Here is an 18,684-nt window from a genome sequence, read left to right as displayed (position 1 = left end):
AAAAGTGCAAAATAAGCAATTTATTGATGACCCAAAAAAGTTTTATAGAGAATTGGGAAACAAGGTAAAAGGAATTGAAAGGCTACCAAAAAAGAAGAAATAGATACATTTTGGAGAAGTATTTATGAAGATCCTGTGGAACATAATAAAGATACTAAATGGATAGAAGAAGTAAAAGAAAACATAAGAAGTTTAAAGGTACAGGAAATGAAATAGGATGAAGTAACAGCCAGACAGATTGAAAGAAAGTTAAGAAAATCCTCTAATTGGAAAACCATAGTCCCAGATGCAATATCTAACTTCTGGTTAAGGTATAAACATTTTTGCATGAAGATTTAGCCATAAGTAAGAAACTATTTATATGCACACCCCAAACAGACACCAACCTGGCTAACAACAGGAAAAACAATGCTCCTACTTAAGAGTGAACCTGCAAGCTAGTCTAAAAATTGTAGACCAGTAACATGCCTTCTGATGAGTTATAAACTATACACTGGAAATGATGCCATCAGAGTTTATAGTCATTTAGAAGAAAACTCAGTTATGCCAATTGAGCAAAAGGGCAATAAAAGAAAGTCATATATGGAACAAAGGATCATTTGTTGTTAAATAAAGTCATAGTGGAGAACTGTAAAAAGGGCAAGGATTGAAGTATGACATGAATTGACTAAAACATTTGAAAGTATCCTACATTCATAGATAAAAGAGTGCTTAAAATGTATAAGATACATGCTACACTAATAAACTACATCACAGAGACTATGAAAGAGTGGCAAAACACTTTGCAGTTAAGCCATGATAAAAAAAATATTATTTCAGGGATAAAAATCCAAAGGGGGATATTTCAGGGTGACTCTCAGTCACTGTTGCTCTTTTGCCTTCCCTTAACCCATTAAAGCGTTTGCTTAATAGATTAGGTCATGGCTATAATTTGGCTTCCAGAAAGCAACAAAGTGTAAAGACTTCTCATCTTCTCTTTGTCGATGATTTAAAACTGTTTCGCTCATCAGATGAGGAACTGAAAGCACAACTGCAAGTAGTCAAAACTTTTTCAAATGATACAAGAATGTCATTTGGTCTTGATAAATGTGCAAAAACAGCCTTTAAGGCAGGAAAGCTACAGCACCAAGAAAACATCAGTTTGGGGCAAGAATGTGATATAAAAGAACTTGAGCAAAAGGGAGTGTATAAATATTTGGGAAATGATGAAGGATCAACAATAAAACATGATAAAATGAGAATAAAACTTAGTAAGGAATATTTTAGGAGACTTAAATTAATCCTGAAAACAACGTTGATATCTAGGAGCAGAATTCAAGCTATAAACCAATTTGCTCTTCCTGTCCTAACTTACAGTTTTGGAGTGATTGACTGGCTCCATAAGGTGTTGGATAGATTAGACAGGAAAACAAGAAGGATGCTTTATGCTCATCAAATGATTTATAAAAATCAGTGCATACCAAGATTATATATTCTCCATTCCAAAGGAGGTATGGGCCTTCTTGAAATTGATTACATGTATAGATCTGCAGTCGTGGGACTGCACACATATCTGCTGACCTCACAAGACCCAAACATACTGAAAGTTTTGAAACATGAGGAGAATAAATCTAAGATGACTTTCCTTCTTAGTCTAGCAGAAGCATATCAGCATCAAGAGGGAATGGAAATCAAACTACAAGTAGATAAAAATCAGGCAGCAACTGAATGTGTCAAAAAACAAAAGAAAGAATATAAGGCATACCTCTCAACCTCTAAGACAAATAAATCTGGACAAAGTCATATATAATGAGGGACAAAGGCCCAAAACTAGGGACATTTTTTAAATATTGCTCTTGCAAGCATAGAAAGTTGGTGGAATAACAGAGTTTGCATTAGCATGAATTTTCTAAAGAGTGTGAAGTCGGTAATTCAAACATCTGTCATTATTTTCTGACTTAATCCTCAATGATTTGCCAATAGTTTGCTAGAAAACTAAAATTTTATGAAGAGCAGATAAAAAATGTGAGGCAAAAATCTGGACATTCGCCAAAATGTTGTACAGTTGAGAGGTATGTAAAAGTGAAGGATCAGATGAGAAGGCAAGAAATGTGGAAAATGCATAAATAGAGTTGCAAGTTTAGAAAACTCCTGAATGAACCTCATGTTGATTAGGACTGAACACAGGAATTGCTACGGAGAAGCAAATTCAAACCAAAACATCAAAGGTTAATATTGGCAGCCCAAGATAGTGGGCTACATACATGCTGGTTTACAAAGTCCATTGAACATGCGGGAGAAACAGACAAATAAAGGTTTTGTAAAACAGAATAGGAAAAAGTTACACACTTTGTTGTTGGTTGTGATATATTAATGCCAGAAGGACTATATACTGAATGGCATAATAATGTGACAAGACTGTTGCACTGGGGATTGTGCAATCATTATAATACTGAAGTAGCTGAAGAACACTGGAAACATGAGCTACAAAGCATAATAGAAAATCATGAAGTCTACATCACATAGGATGACCCATTACCAACACTCCAAAAGATAGATGCCAGAAAACCAGCTATAGTGGTCCATGAAAAGAAGACAAAACTACAATTGATCATTGAAATCACTACACCCAGTAGCTACAGTGTCTTGTGTACAGAGAGATACAAAGTAATAAAATATCAGGATTTGCAGGCAGAAACAAGAGCATTTTGGAAGAAAGATACCCAGACAGTTCCAATAGTAATAGGAGCAACAGGTTTTATAAAAAAAATAATCGTATTTAGATATGTTACCAATACATGTAATTCAGTATAAACTGCAGAAGGAGTCATTACTGGGAACATTGCGGGTGCTGCAAAGAGTATTTCTGACTGACAGCAAAGACTTGAGATAATGCTAATTTCATGAACTTTAATCATCCTTTAACTTAGGAATGGGGTCCATTCCTGTCATGGTATTAAAACCCCAAAAGATTTAGAGAAATTAAAAAAAGAAGTCATACTTCACAAATGCCCCATATGATAGCAGATTGCAGAAAACAAGAATGTATGTATATCTGTATTAATCTTCATTACCCTCTTGACAACTGTGAGGTGTACATTCAACTCTTCAGCTTGTTGAAAAGTAGATTAAATGGATGATACATAGCTAAGCACAGCAGTACAAAATGTGCCAGAGTAATGCAGCTGAAAGCAAAAACTCATAAGATCTTGCCATAAGCTGTGCTCTTCCATTTAGCCTCAGTTGCAGTTGGTGTGCAGCACCAGACTTTGAGCAAATGCAGAGGAGGAAGACTAATAACACAGAAGGGAGAAGATACAGAGACAGGTGGAGACCGAGGGACAGAGTAGCTTATTCTAGAGGTACAGTGTACTAAAAAGAGTTAGTAACACTTAGCTAGTGCTTGGATTACAGCCCTTGAAAGTTATCAGAAGTCTGTCTATACATGTGAGCATTATATCATCATGCCACAAAGGAACTACTACTGCATACCATTTGAATAAGACATTTAAAGGACAGTGACAACTTACTAAACCAGAAGGGGTAAACAGAGAGAGGCAGAGACATGAAGGGAGGAAAAGCAACAATATTTTTCGGACATGTAGGACCATCTGTATGGTGTGTTACTCTTACTTATTACCTCATTATTAATCTGTCATGCTGCATAAAATAAAATGGTTTTATAGGGGGAAAGAAGGGAGTTGGAGAATACAACCAACATTAAGCCATAAACAGGATAACGTTGGCTTGCCAAGTCTGCCTGTTGGGGCTGTTTTGTTTTTGCAAATGATAATTTGCTGTTCTACTCAAATAGTATTGCTCAAGAAATGTAAATGGAAAATTACAGGCATCTACAGTTAACTACATGATAGCAATATGAAATGTTATGAAATAATAATTTGACGTTCAGTTGCAATCAAACACAAGACACTATGCAAAAACATCAGTCTACAAACGGGAATTATCTCAACATATCACATAGGAATTTTTAGTTCATTACATCAAGCAGCCTTACAACTGCTACAGGAATGGTTTCACAGTAGAATCATTAGCCTGCCTTTACTCTGCATTTCCACAGTGTATACGATTTAAGCACATTTGTGCAAAAGTAACTGGACTACTGCGACTGAAATTTAAATCTTCAGCTTTTGCCATAGGAATTTAAATAAGATTCATCATCACTCAGCATATGTACCCTATGTCAACCTCCTTACAAATGCTGAGGACAAAAACTAAAGGCTTTTCCATGAGCCATTTGTGTTGTGTGTGACTATATATTTGACCAGCTTAAATGTGTAAAAAAGAAGCTCATGGGAGAGTGGTAAAAATGGGGGCAAGATGAGGGTAGGACAAAGGGAACAGAATACAGGAATCTGCAGGAGGGTGGTGGGAGAGAACGATAGCTATCCACATCTTCAGAACATAAACGTAGAATTGTACTAAGAATTTCATGCCTTTGGAGAATCAGCACACCAGGGATGGGTGACAACAACAGACTAATTTTCTGTAGTCAATTGGACCAAATCAAGAGTATCAGTAAGACACATAGGTGAAGTGGAGTCCTATGTATGGGGCATAATTGTCTTTTGTAGGACAAGTGCCCATTTTCTGCATTTTCTATAGAGAGAGGAATGTTGGGTAAGGATCATATGAATTTTAGGGTCAGGTTGGTAGGGTAGTTTAGGGTGTAGGTGCAGACATACAGGACATACAGTACAGTCAGGGATGGTGTTGGACATAAAAGGTTGGAGAACATGATGATTGGGGACAGGTAGGAGACATTAAAGGTGCACCCATGTACATCTTGGGAACAGTGAAAATCTAGTTGTAACCCTTAGAAATATCATCATTGCCTCCTGTGCCAGCTGTTTGTGTCAGTGCCAGATGTGGCATTGTTTTTGCAATCTGACTCAGGACGTTTTCAACACTTTTGATATGTGCACTGAGGCCCTCTCCATTATATCCTCCACCAGTCCTATCAGCTCCTGCTGGTGACAAAATACCACTTCCATTCATAGGTTCATAGGTTCATGCTAGGCTATCTGCCCTAGGGCATTTATAAGCCTAGCCAGAGTGTGTTTGGCTTTCGCCACCCATTTTAAATGAATTTTGCTATGCCCTTTTTCGAGGTTAGTATACTGTGCCTCTGTCTAACAGTGACACAGAAGTGATACCTGGGGTAAACCTACGATCTCCCATCCACTCATCAAGATTCCTCTTGAAGAGAGTCAATGAGGGACTCTGCCTAACCTGGACTGGGATTTTATTCCAGAGTGAAGGGAGCCTTTGAGTTATGAATCTGTCCCTCCAGCATGTCCTATTTATTTCAGTGCTGAGGTTCAAGTCTCCCGAGCACATAGCTCGATGGGATTTGGATTTTCTAAGGTGCAGCATGTCCATTAATTCCGGGTTGGATATGGCTTTATACGTCAGGCACAGATCGCCTCTGAGCAGGCGGTATGCCCCTGAGTAGAGCTGGAGTTTCTTTAACCGGGCAGCATATGGCATCTGTTTGAGCCCTTTGATCCTCTTGGTGAGGTACTTTTGGGGTCTTTCCAGTTGCTGCAGGTGTCTGGTAAGGTACATCCCAAAAGAGGCATTGTACTCAATTATGGGCCTGATGAGGGATGAGTAAAGGGGCACGATGACCTCCCCTGATCTAGATGTGAATCCCTTCATGATTAGGTGGGCTATATAAAATGTTTTTCTAACCATTTTGGCCACGTGGTTTTCAAATGAGAGATTGCTATCAACTTGGGTCCCCAGGTCCCTAATTACTTCTTCTACTTAGTGGATTACCACCTATGTGGTAATTTGTGGGCACTTTGTTTTTGCTAAAGGGGATGACTATACACTTTTTGGTGTTTAGCTTGAGGCCATGGCTCTGGCACCAGTTGTCTGTTTCTATGAGGCCCTTTTGTAGGATGCTTGTGTCAGCTGGAGAGTCGATTATGGTGCCTAGTTTGCAGTCATCTGCGAACTTGGTCAGCCACAGTCTTTCTGTGTTGGCCTGTACCTCAGAGAAATATATACCGAACAAAAGAGGTCCCAGAACTGAGCCTTGTGGGATGCCACTTGTAACTGGTTTGGAGTCTGACATGGCTCCAGCAATTCTAACCATGTGGGTTCTGTCCTTGAGCCAGTTTGCAACCCATCTAGTGACATAGGGGTTTATATTTAAGCTGGTGAGCTTATCTATAATGCCCGAGTGGGGTATTGTATCGAAGGCTTTACTAGGTCCAGGTAGGCTGTGTGGACCACCTTCCCCTCGTCAATGGCCTTGGTGACTGTTTCAAAGAAATTGACCAGGTTTAAGAGGCAGGATCTGCCCTTAACAAAGCCGAACTGGGTAGGATCCAGTGTCTGTAGGTCTCCAATATCTTTATTTATGAGGTCCATGATGATCCGTTCCATAGCTTTGCAGACCAAGCTAGTCAGGCTTATAGGGCAATAGTTTCCAGGATCCGTTGAGGCACCACCTTTGTGAAGAGGGACCACTGTTGCTGTACACCACTCTTTGGGTACATGTCCTGTAGTAAGGCTGAGATTGAACAGTAGTTTTATGTTTGGGTTTAGCTCTTCTTGGAGTTCATGTAGAACACAGCCTGGGACACCGTCTGGTCCCATTGATGCTGTGTTTTTTGCTTTGGAGAGGGCGGCTCTTACCTGAGCATCTGAGATATCAGGGGGCAGCACTCTGCTGGGATAGATATTTGCCCTTTTGGTGGGGAGGGGGGAGAAGTTTGTGCTGAACCTGTCAGCTAGGATGTTGGCAATGTCTGTGGGTTCGATGTATTTTTTGTCATTTTGGACTAATTCTGAGCATATCTGGGAATTCCCACCCAGGTTCCTAACATAACTAAAGAAAGCCTTGTGATTATCCTTAGTGTCCTGTGCAATTTTTCTCTCGAAGCTGGCCTTAGATGATTTTATGAGTGCCCGTAGTTTTTTGCTAATACTGATCAGAGATGCCTTCCCTTTTTGGGATTTTGCTCTATCATGTAGTAGCTTCCTTCTTCTATTGGATCGTTTGTTTATGGCTGGGGTCCACCAGACAGGACGCCTGCCTTTGGAGGATTGGGTCTTGGTTTTATTTGGGATTGCATGATCCATGCATTCCTGAAGGTGTTCATAGAATGTGTTTATAAAGAATTCTGCGGTCTAGGCCATATTTTCCACAGGCCCATGGGCTTTGATGGATTCCACCTCGGTTTTGAGGAGTGTGAAATTTGCTTTAGAGAAGTTTTTCACTGTGGTTTTCTGGGCAGGGAGTGGGGTCGGGATGTGAATATCCAGTGAGATTAGTTTATGGTCTGATCTTACTAGTGAGGGATACACTTCTGGTCTGGAGCATAGAGCCCCATGTTGGTGATGATCAGGTCCAGTATGTTTTCCTCTCTTGTAGGAGTGGTAACAAGTTGTTCCATAGCATTTGAGTTTATAAATTCTGGGAACCTTTGGGCTAGGGTGTTGGAGCTAGAGTAATGCTCCCAGTCTATGTTTGGGTAGTTGAAGTCACCCAATATAATGGTGTTTGGAGAGACCTTCATATTTTCCAGTGTTCTCAGGAAGGCCAAGTGGGGTTCCTGGGTTTGGGAGGGTGGTCTGTAGCAGGCTATAAACTGGAAGGCAGTTTTACCCACTGTTAGTTGCACATGGATAGTCTCTGATGCTTCGTGCTGTGCCAGCAACCTGCAGGTGTGGGTATCTTTGACGCATATTGATACTCCCCCCTACTTTTGTGGTTCGGTCCAAGTTTTGGGGCCGAAAAGCATGGTATGAGGTATAACCTGGTAGTGCTGGGGTGCTCTCAGGAGCCTTGAACCAGGTTTCTGTTACTGCACAGGTATCGATGTTCTCCATGCTAATGAGAGTTTCGAGTGCGTGCATCTTGAGGTTTAGACTTCTGGCATTGAGTAGCATTATTCTTAGTTTCTTATCCCTTGTGATACCTATGGAGGTGGGTTTGTCTTTTGAGCCTTGCCTAAAAAAGGCACTATGGGGGTGGCAAGAGCCTTTGCCAATATCTGAAAGCCCAGGGGTGACAGGTGCAAGCCTTCCCTAGTGAAGCATCATGGCTTGTCGAGCATGTCATCCCAGGCTGACAGGCATTGGATCCCCTTTGAATGACACCAATACTTAAGCCAATTGTTGAAATTGATCATCTTGTCTTCATATTGTGGCATCATTCTTGGTGAGGGTAAGATGCTACTCAAGGTCAGGGTCATACCGGCCTGGGCTACATGCTGAGAGAGCTCCTCTATTTCTCTTTTCATGTAGTCCAGGGAGGTACGTCTCAGGTCATTCACACCAGCATGCCTTGGAGTGACCTGAGTGCTTGTGTTATGTGGTGGATCCTAGCGCCCAATAGGCAGCTCACAGTGACCTTCTCCTTGTTCAGCCTGGTGAGCGGGACGTCAGTGTGCCTGACGATAGAGACACCTATTGCAAGTGTATAAGGTGTGTTGTTTAGCCTTAAGGGTTGTGACTGTTTGGCACACTGGCTTTGTGAGCTATGTGTTGCATGTGTTTTATTTTGAGGTAGTGGTTGCTTGGGTGTCTGCTTTGGAGGTCTCTGCTGCTTAGGCTGATTTTTATTTAGAGCCTCCGCGTATTTTTTTGTGTGTTTATGTGTTTGGTTTCCTGTCGTGGTAGGTCTATGTGAGACTGGAATTGTAGTGGGTGTGGTTTACTTCTCCTCCTGACTGGTTACGCCAGTACTGAGTTGAGAGAGCTTAGCCTCCAGTTTGGCTATATGGTTGCATCTCTCACATGTGTTGTAATTTGTTGGGAGGAGGAGAGGGTTGTCTGTGTACATGAGGCAGTTGTAACATTGCCTCAAGATTCCCAGATTCACCAGCTAGACCGGAGAGGACATTGACGACTGACCTTTGGGCATGCTGGAATAGTATTGGTAATTCCTTTATAATTGAAAAAAAGGGCCAATGGGGAACAAGGTAGTCAAGGGGAGTTTGTGAGGATGTAGTGCTTTTAATTTTTTAGTGCTGACATATAATTGCTTTAGTGAGCAAGTGACAGGCTTTAGAGTAGGAATAGGGTGTTTATTATGAGAACTAGATCAGTTCTAAGGGAAAAAGTGAAGAGCAGACTTTGTGGAAACGAGAATGGTTTAAAACCCAATTAAGCAGTGCTGCCCGATGCTGCACTATACGCAAAATCGCGCAAAGCCGCTCCAAAGCGGGTTTTATACAGGGGGACTTGAAAGAGCTAGAAATTGGCCCAAAACAGCCAATAAACTACCAGATTCTTGTGCTGTGAACACTCCTCCAGGGATAGATAGGCTGCTCTAAGCTCCACACTGCCACTGGTGAACAAAAAAGCCTCCCTTTATCCAAGAAAGGAAATGGGCAACACAGGAACTTTCCAAAAGTCCAGAATACAGCAAAACCTGTATTTGGACTACTCGAGGTCAGGAAAGACGGGAAACAAGAATAATTTTTTTGTTTTTTTTCTTTTTTTGCAACAAACAGCAGGAAAATTCAATAAATATGTAACACAGGCTAGCGCACTTGAGTGTGTAGTCTCAACAGGTAAATGCAACAAACAGGACAAACTTTAAAAGTGCAGGTGCAAAAACAACTTTAACAGTTTAAAACAGTTCAAGATGCAGAAATACTTGCAGTTTAGCTAGATCAGACAGTCGCCCAGGTAGTAACAGGAAAAAAACAGTTTTATCATGTTAGCAGTCACTCTTTTAGCTTCTCTGCTGCTAGCACCACTCTGCAGGACCACGAGGAGCTTGGCTGACAAGTAACAAGCGCAAAAACCGCGTCAAAGTGGGTTTTATACAGGGGGACTTGAAAAAGCTAGAAATTAGCCCAAAATGGCCAATAGACTACCAGATTCTTGTGCTGGGAACACTCCTCCAGGGATAGATAGGCTGCTCTAAGCTCCCCACTGCCACTGGTGAACAAAGAAGCCTCTTTTTATCCAAGAAAGGAAATGGGCAACACAGGAACTTTCCAAAAGTCCAGAATACAGCAAAGCCTGTATTTGGACTACTCTAGGTCAGGAAAGATGGGAAACAAGGATAATTTTTTTGTTTTTTTTTTTCTTTTTTGCAACAAAGAGCAGGAACATGCAATAGATATGTAACACAGGCTAGCGCACTTGAGTGTGTAGCCTCAACAGGTATATGCAACAAACAGGACAAACTTTAATAGTGCAGGTGCAAAGACAACTTTAAACAGTTTAAAACAGTTCAAGAAGCAGAAATACCCAGAGGGTACCACTGCACCAGCAGCCTGAGGCAGAGCTACTTGACGCAGATGTAGAAGGTTGGGCAGGGGATGTGGAGACAATGCTGACAGGTTGTGAACCCAAAGTGATAGGGGTCTGTGCCTCCATCTTTGAAAGTATGGGAGGCTAAGTGGCAGTGTAGAGACAGCAATAAGCATGAGTTAGATGACACAGTACAAGAGAGACAGAGAATGATGTTTGGGGGAGATTCAACTAACCAGTAGATTTTTGTATGAGATTATTCTTAATCTACACATGTAAAGGGAATTATTCTCTGTTTCTTGTTTCATTTACGTTATGATAGTTAGCAGCCTTCTTTTACTTCCCTTCCTTTCATACAGGTTAATCTGGATTGCAGTCTGCAAGACCACCTGCACATGGTAAGCAACCTTTTTTATTGTTATTAATGTATATAATGTAGTTTTATGTCTAAATGAGCTTAATATTTGTATTGTTTTACCATCTATTATAATTTAACATACCTTTTGTATAACAAAAGTTGTAATAATTTTTATTCCGTGTTTCTCTCTTTATTGTGTTTATTGCTTGTTATCACAGGTGATCCTGTCAGTGATAGTGTGGAACTCCTACCACCTGTTGTCAGAGTATTCTTAGCCTCTGATGACGATGATGATGGCAAAGAAGAGGCAAGGTTTGGGGGGCTTCAGAGGGTCATTCTGACACTGAGGTTGTAGCTCCCACATCCCCTGCCCATATTTTTGACACAGTCAGAATGCCTATGCATACCCATGACACAGAACTCTCTGATACAGGTAGGTTGAGGATGACACAGTTGATCAGGATAGTGTGGTTACTTTGGTTTCAGAAATAGTAGATTCTCCCCATAGCCATCATGAGGGTGTGATGCCACACAGGAAGATTGGTAGGGGTGTCAGAGGATGAATCCTGTCCACCCTCCTCCTGATTCTGGTATGTCATTAGATGCCACCAGATGTATGTGTAGAGCCATAATGGAGGCACAGGTGTATTCCACCAGGGCTTCAAAACAGATTTTGTGAGTAGTAAACATCATGCATTCTGATGTGCATGACTCCCTGAACCATGTGGGTGACTCCTTGGACATGAATGACACACTGGATCGGACAGTGTCTGTGATGAAACATCTGGTGGGGTGGGTCAGCATCTACATTGCTGGAGAGCCACTGTATCTCCTGGTGTTAGCTGTGGTAGCCAAGCCAAATCCTGCTCCAGCAGTGGCACTATTTCAATTGCTCCAGTAGTGATTGCAGTGTAGTCCCAGAGGTGATATACCACATGTCATTCTGGACATAGTTATGATGAGATCCAACAGACATCACCCATGTTCAGGTAGCACCCTGACTTATTGACAGGACTGTGGAAATAGCACTGCAACTCCTGGCAGAGGTAGTTCTTATTGTCGGGGTGACAACACTGAACTGACTACTTTACCATGGCTCACAGCAATCTGAGATGCCAGGACACAGTGGATAGCTACTACTTGCTTACTTACTCACGAACTTGCTTTTATGAATATGCATTGCAGAAAATAAAGGTTTTCATTTCTTATTCATACTCATTTGTGAATGATTGTTTATATAATTGTTGAACCTCATTGTACTTCATTTAGTATTGTAAATATAATCCAGTCAAAGAACATATTTCAGTCCTGCTTATTGGTATACTTGCGCAAATGATGGCATAACTGACCTGTTCTATGGTTTATAAACATTGGTCAAGTGAAATGCTTTATGCACAGTATTAGATAGAACACATAGCTTCATATTGCAAACATCAGTCATATAAGTAATTACTGGCATAACTGTATACCGCAGACAAATGTTCTGCTTAGGGTTATATACATATTTCCATATGAGGGTATTCAGTTATATAAAATGTTTTTCACCTTCTGGTTCCACACTTGCCTTGTCATTATAGTACAAATTGTGTCCTTGGTGGGGTTGTTCCTGTCAGAACACAGCCATTACATGGTTATGTAAAGGTTGTGGAGGTTGACAGACAGCAGTTCTCATATTTGTATGTGCGTGGGATCTTAGGCTTTGAACTAGTTAATGATTGTTGTGTGCTATCCTTTGCCTTTTAGCCAGAGTCAAGGCATACTCTGCATGACCCCTTTGCCCAGCACCATCTGCAGCTGGTGGTTCTCCCTCAGACTCCTAAACTGTACCTTCTGCTGCTGCTGAGCCTGCCTGTGGTCCTTGAAACTGTGGTTCAGCCTCTTGCTGACCTCATTGAAGCTGTTTCTGAGAATTATATTGTGCAACATGGCAGAGACTGTGAGTATTTTGGCAGAGGTGCCTGGGTCATACTGTAGGGCATGTATTAATGTGTTTAGATACTGCAACCTTGATTTGATCAATCAAATCATGTGTTTTATGACATGCCTAGTTTTAGAGTGGCCTCACTGTTTTCTTGCCCAGAGAGGCTGTTTGGGATTCTCATGGGTCTCATGAGCCAGGGCTCCAGTACATAACCTGCATCCCCTACTAGATGACCTTGTAGAAGATCACCACTAGCAAACATTGTGCACAGCTCACAGGTGTGCCTTATGTGTTTGTTCATGAAAACTGCCTGGGTTACCTGCACTGGTATTGCAGATGATCCTTAAGCATTGTAGACAACCTGACAGTTTATAGAGCTGTATTCTTTTCTGTTGATGCACGTCCTTCCCTGCTCATCAGTTGGGGCTTTTATTTCTATGTGTGTGCAATCTACGGTCCCCAATCCTTCAAGGGTGTGTGATATTACATAAAATTCCTACATGGTTCTTGCTGTCTCCTGTGAAGAGCATGGGAAACAGATGTGATCCCTTGCATGGTGTAGCATTACATTTAAAACCTGATGTAATATTCTAGACACTGATGCTTGTGACATCCCTCATACATCTGCTGTGGATGTCTGTAAAGCAACAGTAGCTAGTATGTGATAATACTACACATACATTGTTTCCACTTGGATGGTTCATCCACAATTTCCCTGGAGCTTGAGATGGGGATGGCAGAGTTTGAATGTTTTTTCCAATGTTTACCTATCAAGCCTGTATCTGTGAACAATTTCTGTTTCATGCAGTCCATGATAATTTAAATGGGATCTAAACACCATTCTTCACCTTGCCCGAGGTCTGGCAGTCACAACACATTGATTTAAAGCCTGTTGCACATTCAGCATAATAATTGTAGCAGCAACCCTAACATTTTTTTGAAGTGTAATTGTGTCCGTATTAGAAAAGGTTTTGAAGTTTAGGGAAAAAGTGAGCACTGAGTGTACACAGTTGCTTTATAGTTTCCTGAACAGCTCTGCCATGCTGGATTGATTAATTAGCATGTAATTCAGTCCTTTATGCTTTCATTAGTACATTCTGCCATTTCCCTTTGTTTTGAGGCTCTACATAAGGCATAGAACCATTGATTGAATACCAAATAGCATGGTGTCATGTGTGCAGCGAGCTGCACTGCCATCATGATAGCAGCACTTAGTGTAGCTGTTAATGAATCCAGCCCACTCTTCCCACTATTTACGTATCTGCACTGTTTACGACCAGAACCAGCTGGATACTTGTGTTCTAAAAATGCAGTAGCTTGTTCCAATAAACTGCTAATGTTACATAATTTTCTATTTGAAAATAACAGCTTACAACCAATAATCTTTCATAAATCACTGCTGCCAGTGATAATTTTCCATTATCAAAAACAACACTTCTAACTGGAACCATGCCAGTGCATAATGGAACTGAAAAGCAGTATTATAACTGTTCTGTCCCAAACTTTTTTATGTTTTGATTTGTACCCTTGAATTAATATATTTTGAAACGTAATACATCTATTAGTCACCTCATTGTCAATTTCATCTAATCACTTTTTACAATAACCACTATTAACGAATAAAACATTCACTTCATCATAAAATTGTCCTTGCTGATAATATGACTCAGTCTAATAAACTACCTAATAATAGTGATCCATTTCATAAGAGGTGGATGGCAGCTACCACAGTGCAAGCATTTATTTATATAGGTGTTGTTTGTTTTATTATAAAAGCAAGAAGCAATTTATCAAGTTTTATAATTAATTCTAAGACACAAACAACAGCTCCTATGTCACCTACATTGAAATTTAGAAAAACAGTGCTAATACTTAAATCTTTTAAAAATATATGAAAGTCTTCCTATGTACCATCTGATAAAAAACATAACATCATCTTTGTATCTCCTGTATGTTTCACAAGTGAAAACAGAATGTTTTATTAAAATGTCATGTTCCCACTAGCTCATTACCATGTTGGCAAAAATGGGCACCATATGAGTAACCATAGTCACACTCATAAGTTGATGGTAACTATCTCCTTAGAACATGAAAAAAAATATTAGAAAGTACTAAATCGAGTAACAAATATAAAGTGTTGATTTGAGTGTGAGTACCAACTCAAATAATTTCTTACATATTCTATACCAACATCCTGTGGAATATATATATATATATATATATATATACATATATACATACACACACACACACACACACACGCACACACACACACACACACACACACACACACACACACACACACACACACACACACACACACACACACACACACACACACACACACACACACACACACACACACACACACACACACACACACACACACAAAGAAAAAAATGCTAAATCTTGTGTAGATCTAAAAAAAAATCAAAGAATCTTTCAATCAATATTTGAACTGTCGCACTACAGGGTTTAAACTATGATCCAAATAAATAACTATATATTCAGCCGTACTACAATGTGCAAACACTATAGGTCTCAAACTGTTGTCGATGTTTTTACGAATTTTCAGTACTCCAGAAATCTTACCTACTTTAGTAAATCATACGCCATGAATTCATATTCAGCAAAATCTACATATCCTTGATGCAAGCCTCCCTGCACCCCCCACATCCCCTATGAATTATATATATCAACTCAGAGGTCACACAACAGCAGGGAAAGGAAGCATTTCTACTCCCTGCTGCACTGCAACCTCCCACAACATAACACCAGAATTCTGCAATCAGAACTGTTTTTGATCACTTATGCCAGCATTCTGTGAACTGAGTGCTTGACCAACTGCCCTGTTATATATATATATATATATATATATATATAAAAATATATATATATATAGAGAGAGAGAGATGTCGGTGCTGGTGTGTGTGTGTGTGTGTGTGTGTGGGTAGAGAGAGAGAGAGAGATAAGCGGTGTATGTGTGTGTGTGCGTGTGTGTATGTGTGGGTAAACATATGTTTCAAGTCATAAGGGGCAATGATGATTTCTCTTTCCACTTTCTAAGGTAGTGGTAAAGTAGAGACACACTTTGTAGCTGAAGAATTTGATTTCAGAGGGTATGAAATATACATGGAAAAGTATTATGAAATGACCTTCTTACAGCTGGTGAAGATATTAAGACTGTATTAAATTCTATGTCATGCACACTGAACAGAGTGTATGTAGAATTTCACTGGAATATGTTTCTGTGTGTCTATGTAATGGGGGCTATAAAGAAGTGAAATAATATTTAGTCATGTTATATAAGAGTTTCCTCATCAGGAAGTCATTAAATGTCTTCCCTGGCACAATGAGCATGATATACTGTAAACAAACAATTACATTGTCCAGAGTTGTCCAGATAGTATCTTAGAATAGTTAATCTTTTTCATTTGTTTCCATATTAGTGAATGTAAAAGCAATTGCTGTCTGTAGGATTGATAGGAGTCACTGTAGATACTAAATAAAATCACCTTGCTAATTATGACTTTAAGAATAAATGAACATGTATATTTATATTTATGTGTTTAAACTCATGTACATTTTGTTTTGGACAGGTCCATTATACTTGAATATAGACAACAATTCATAGACTGAGTTTTGATGAACTGTATTTCTTCAAAGATGTTTGGGGGTGCAATGTCCCCATGCTAAGCCAGTAAACAAGGAGTCTGAATCTTCACCACTGATACTGGAGAGGGACGTTCACTTGGAATACAAATGGATACACTCAATATTTCCAGATGCAGACCTCTCTGCATCAAACTCAGCCTGGGGTCTGGGTGTCTCTATCTGTCTCTGCCCAGGTCCCCAGTAAGGCTCCTCAATGGCAATGTGAAACCAGTGCTTCATGTCCCTGTCCCAAGTAGCTCACACACACACACACACACACCCACACACATACACACACACACACACACACACACACACACACACACACACACACACACACACACACACACACACACTCTTTGAGATTTAATTTTCACACATACACAGACACATCCGGGACAGGCTGGCACAGATTACCCACTCTACCAATTTTGCCTAGACTATAAGGTAGATTCACTGCCAACAGTCAGTTACTATAAGGCTCTTAAAAGAGTATCCAATTATGCTGAGTGAAGTTAATATTAATACAAATGGTAATGTTGACCAAACGGCAAGGCTTTCAGGACTAATCAGAGTTATCACCAAATAAATATATCTGCAAATACTCTCAGAACAAATATTTTGTAAAAGGGACCAGCCACAATGAAAAGTTATAATACAATAACATGAAAATACTAAATATCTATTTACAGTAAACACCAGAGTTTCAGTCACTGGTAATATTAAAAATAACACTGATGGAATGTTTCACACAGTTAGAGAAAAGCAATATTTAGCTAATCTGGCTACCTACTCTTGATTGACTAAAAAAAATACTGTTCACTAATTAAGTTACTTGTCCTGTAAGGCCAGATGATGTGGGTGGGTGGTCCTTGTTGTCAGATCCAAGACAGAATACTGAATGCTGAGAGCAAACTACTACTAATATCTAAATATTATTTTTGGCTTACAGAATGATATCACACACATCTGGTCATCTGACTCTGTTTCCCATGCTATCACCAACACTAGAAGCTAAGAGGATTTTAGCAGTTATGTGTTACCAAACACACAGATAGAACTTTGCTCAGAACACCTGGAAGTCATAAAATCATAAAACCATGTCACTCTTTCTCCAGGAGCTATGGAGCTATCAACTATTCTCTAACACAGACATTGTGTCTCTGGCGACATTTAAAACTGTGGAATAACATCTTTATGGCTTAACCCATAAAGTAATTTAATTTAAGATATATTTTAAAGTTTTCTGCAGCTGGATTGTGATTAACCTCTGCTCTGCCAGTATTTTCTGTTTAAACATATACATTTAATTCAGTTACAATAATGCATATACATTTCTTTGTTTTCCAGCAGGGCACACTGTTGTTACATTTTAACACAAGGAAACTTCACAAATACAATTTTCAGCACAAGTATCTGTACAAATCAGTTTGATATAAAAATTGCATATAATTATTTCCAAAATTCCAGCTAGCTCTGCTGGCATATGTTACAATTCCACTGCCCTATTTCTTCTGGCATGGCTGGCAGTAACTCCAATTGTCACACCTGTCTCCACTTTGAAGACTCAAGCTACTTTTTGAAGTGCTCCTTAAGAAATGTTGCTTGAGATGAATGAGCCTATCTGGGTATACATTAACCCATACCATGTGCTGAGATCCTATTTGCCTTGGCATCGGTGACCCCACTACAGTGCTGCATTGTAATATTATATACCTGCAACCTTAGGCTCTACCATAGTAACTTGGAATTTTGCTGGCTGGCTCCCTGTAGCCATAAATCCCCCTCAGACTCCTCCTGCCTCCTACTGAACATACTTAGCACCAGGGCCTCCCTATCATGGAAAGGTTTCATCATGCTAACATGGTACAATTTGTGCCCCTATCTCCTGCCTAGCAGTTCTACCATGTAGATAATATCACTGACATTCCTCACCACTTTGAGGGGTACCTCCCAAGCTACCTGCTGCATATTGTGTCTGACAGGAATGAAAACAAAAGCCTGCAGCATAAGGCATACTCTCTGGCTTGAGCATTCCTGTTATACCAGATCTTTTTATTCTGTTGAGCTCCTATCAGGTTCTCCTGCGACAAGCTCATGATCTCCATGAGCCTTGCCCTGAAGTTTAGGACATATGCCACAACAGACAAATTGTGTAATTCACACTCACCCTCAAACTCATCACAAATCAAATATATAGGTCCCCTCACCCTATGCCCATACAGCAACTCAAAGGGTGAAAAACCTGTGGATTCCTGAGGTACCTCTCTGTAAGCAAACAGCAGATGGGGCAAATATTTGCCCCACTCCCTCTTAAACTGGTCTTCAAATGACCGTAGAATGGTCTTTAGTATAGAGTTTAACCTCTCCACAAGACATTAGTCTGAGGATGGTAGTGGGTGGTCTTTAGGTGCTTCACCCCACAGTGCTTCCACAGACAAGCCAGCAGGTCTGACATGAAATTGGCACCTCTGTCAGTCAGTATTTCTCATGGGAAAGTTACCCTGTTTAAAATCTCTAGCAAAGCATT

This window comes from Protopterus annectens, chromosome 11.part0 (assembly GCF_019279795.1).
Source record: "Protopterus annectens isolate FY-2018-M chromosome 11.part0, PAN1.0, whole genome shotgun sequence".
Classification (NCBI taxonomy): Eukaryota; Metazoa; Chordata; order Ceratodontiformes; family Protopteridae; genus Protopterus; species Protopterus annectens.
The sequence above is the reverse complement of the archived record's forward strand: the minus strand, read 5'-3'. Positions refer to the sequence as shown.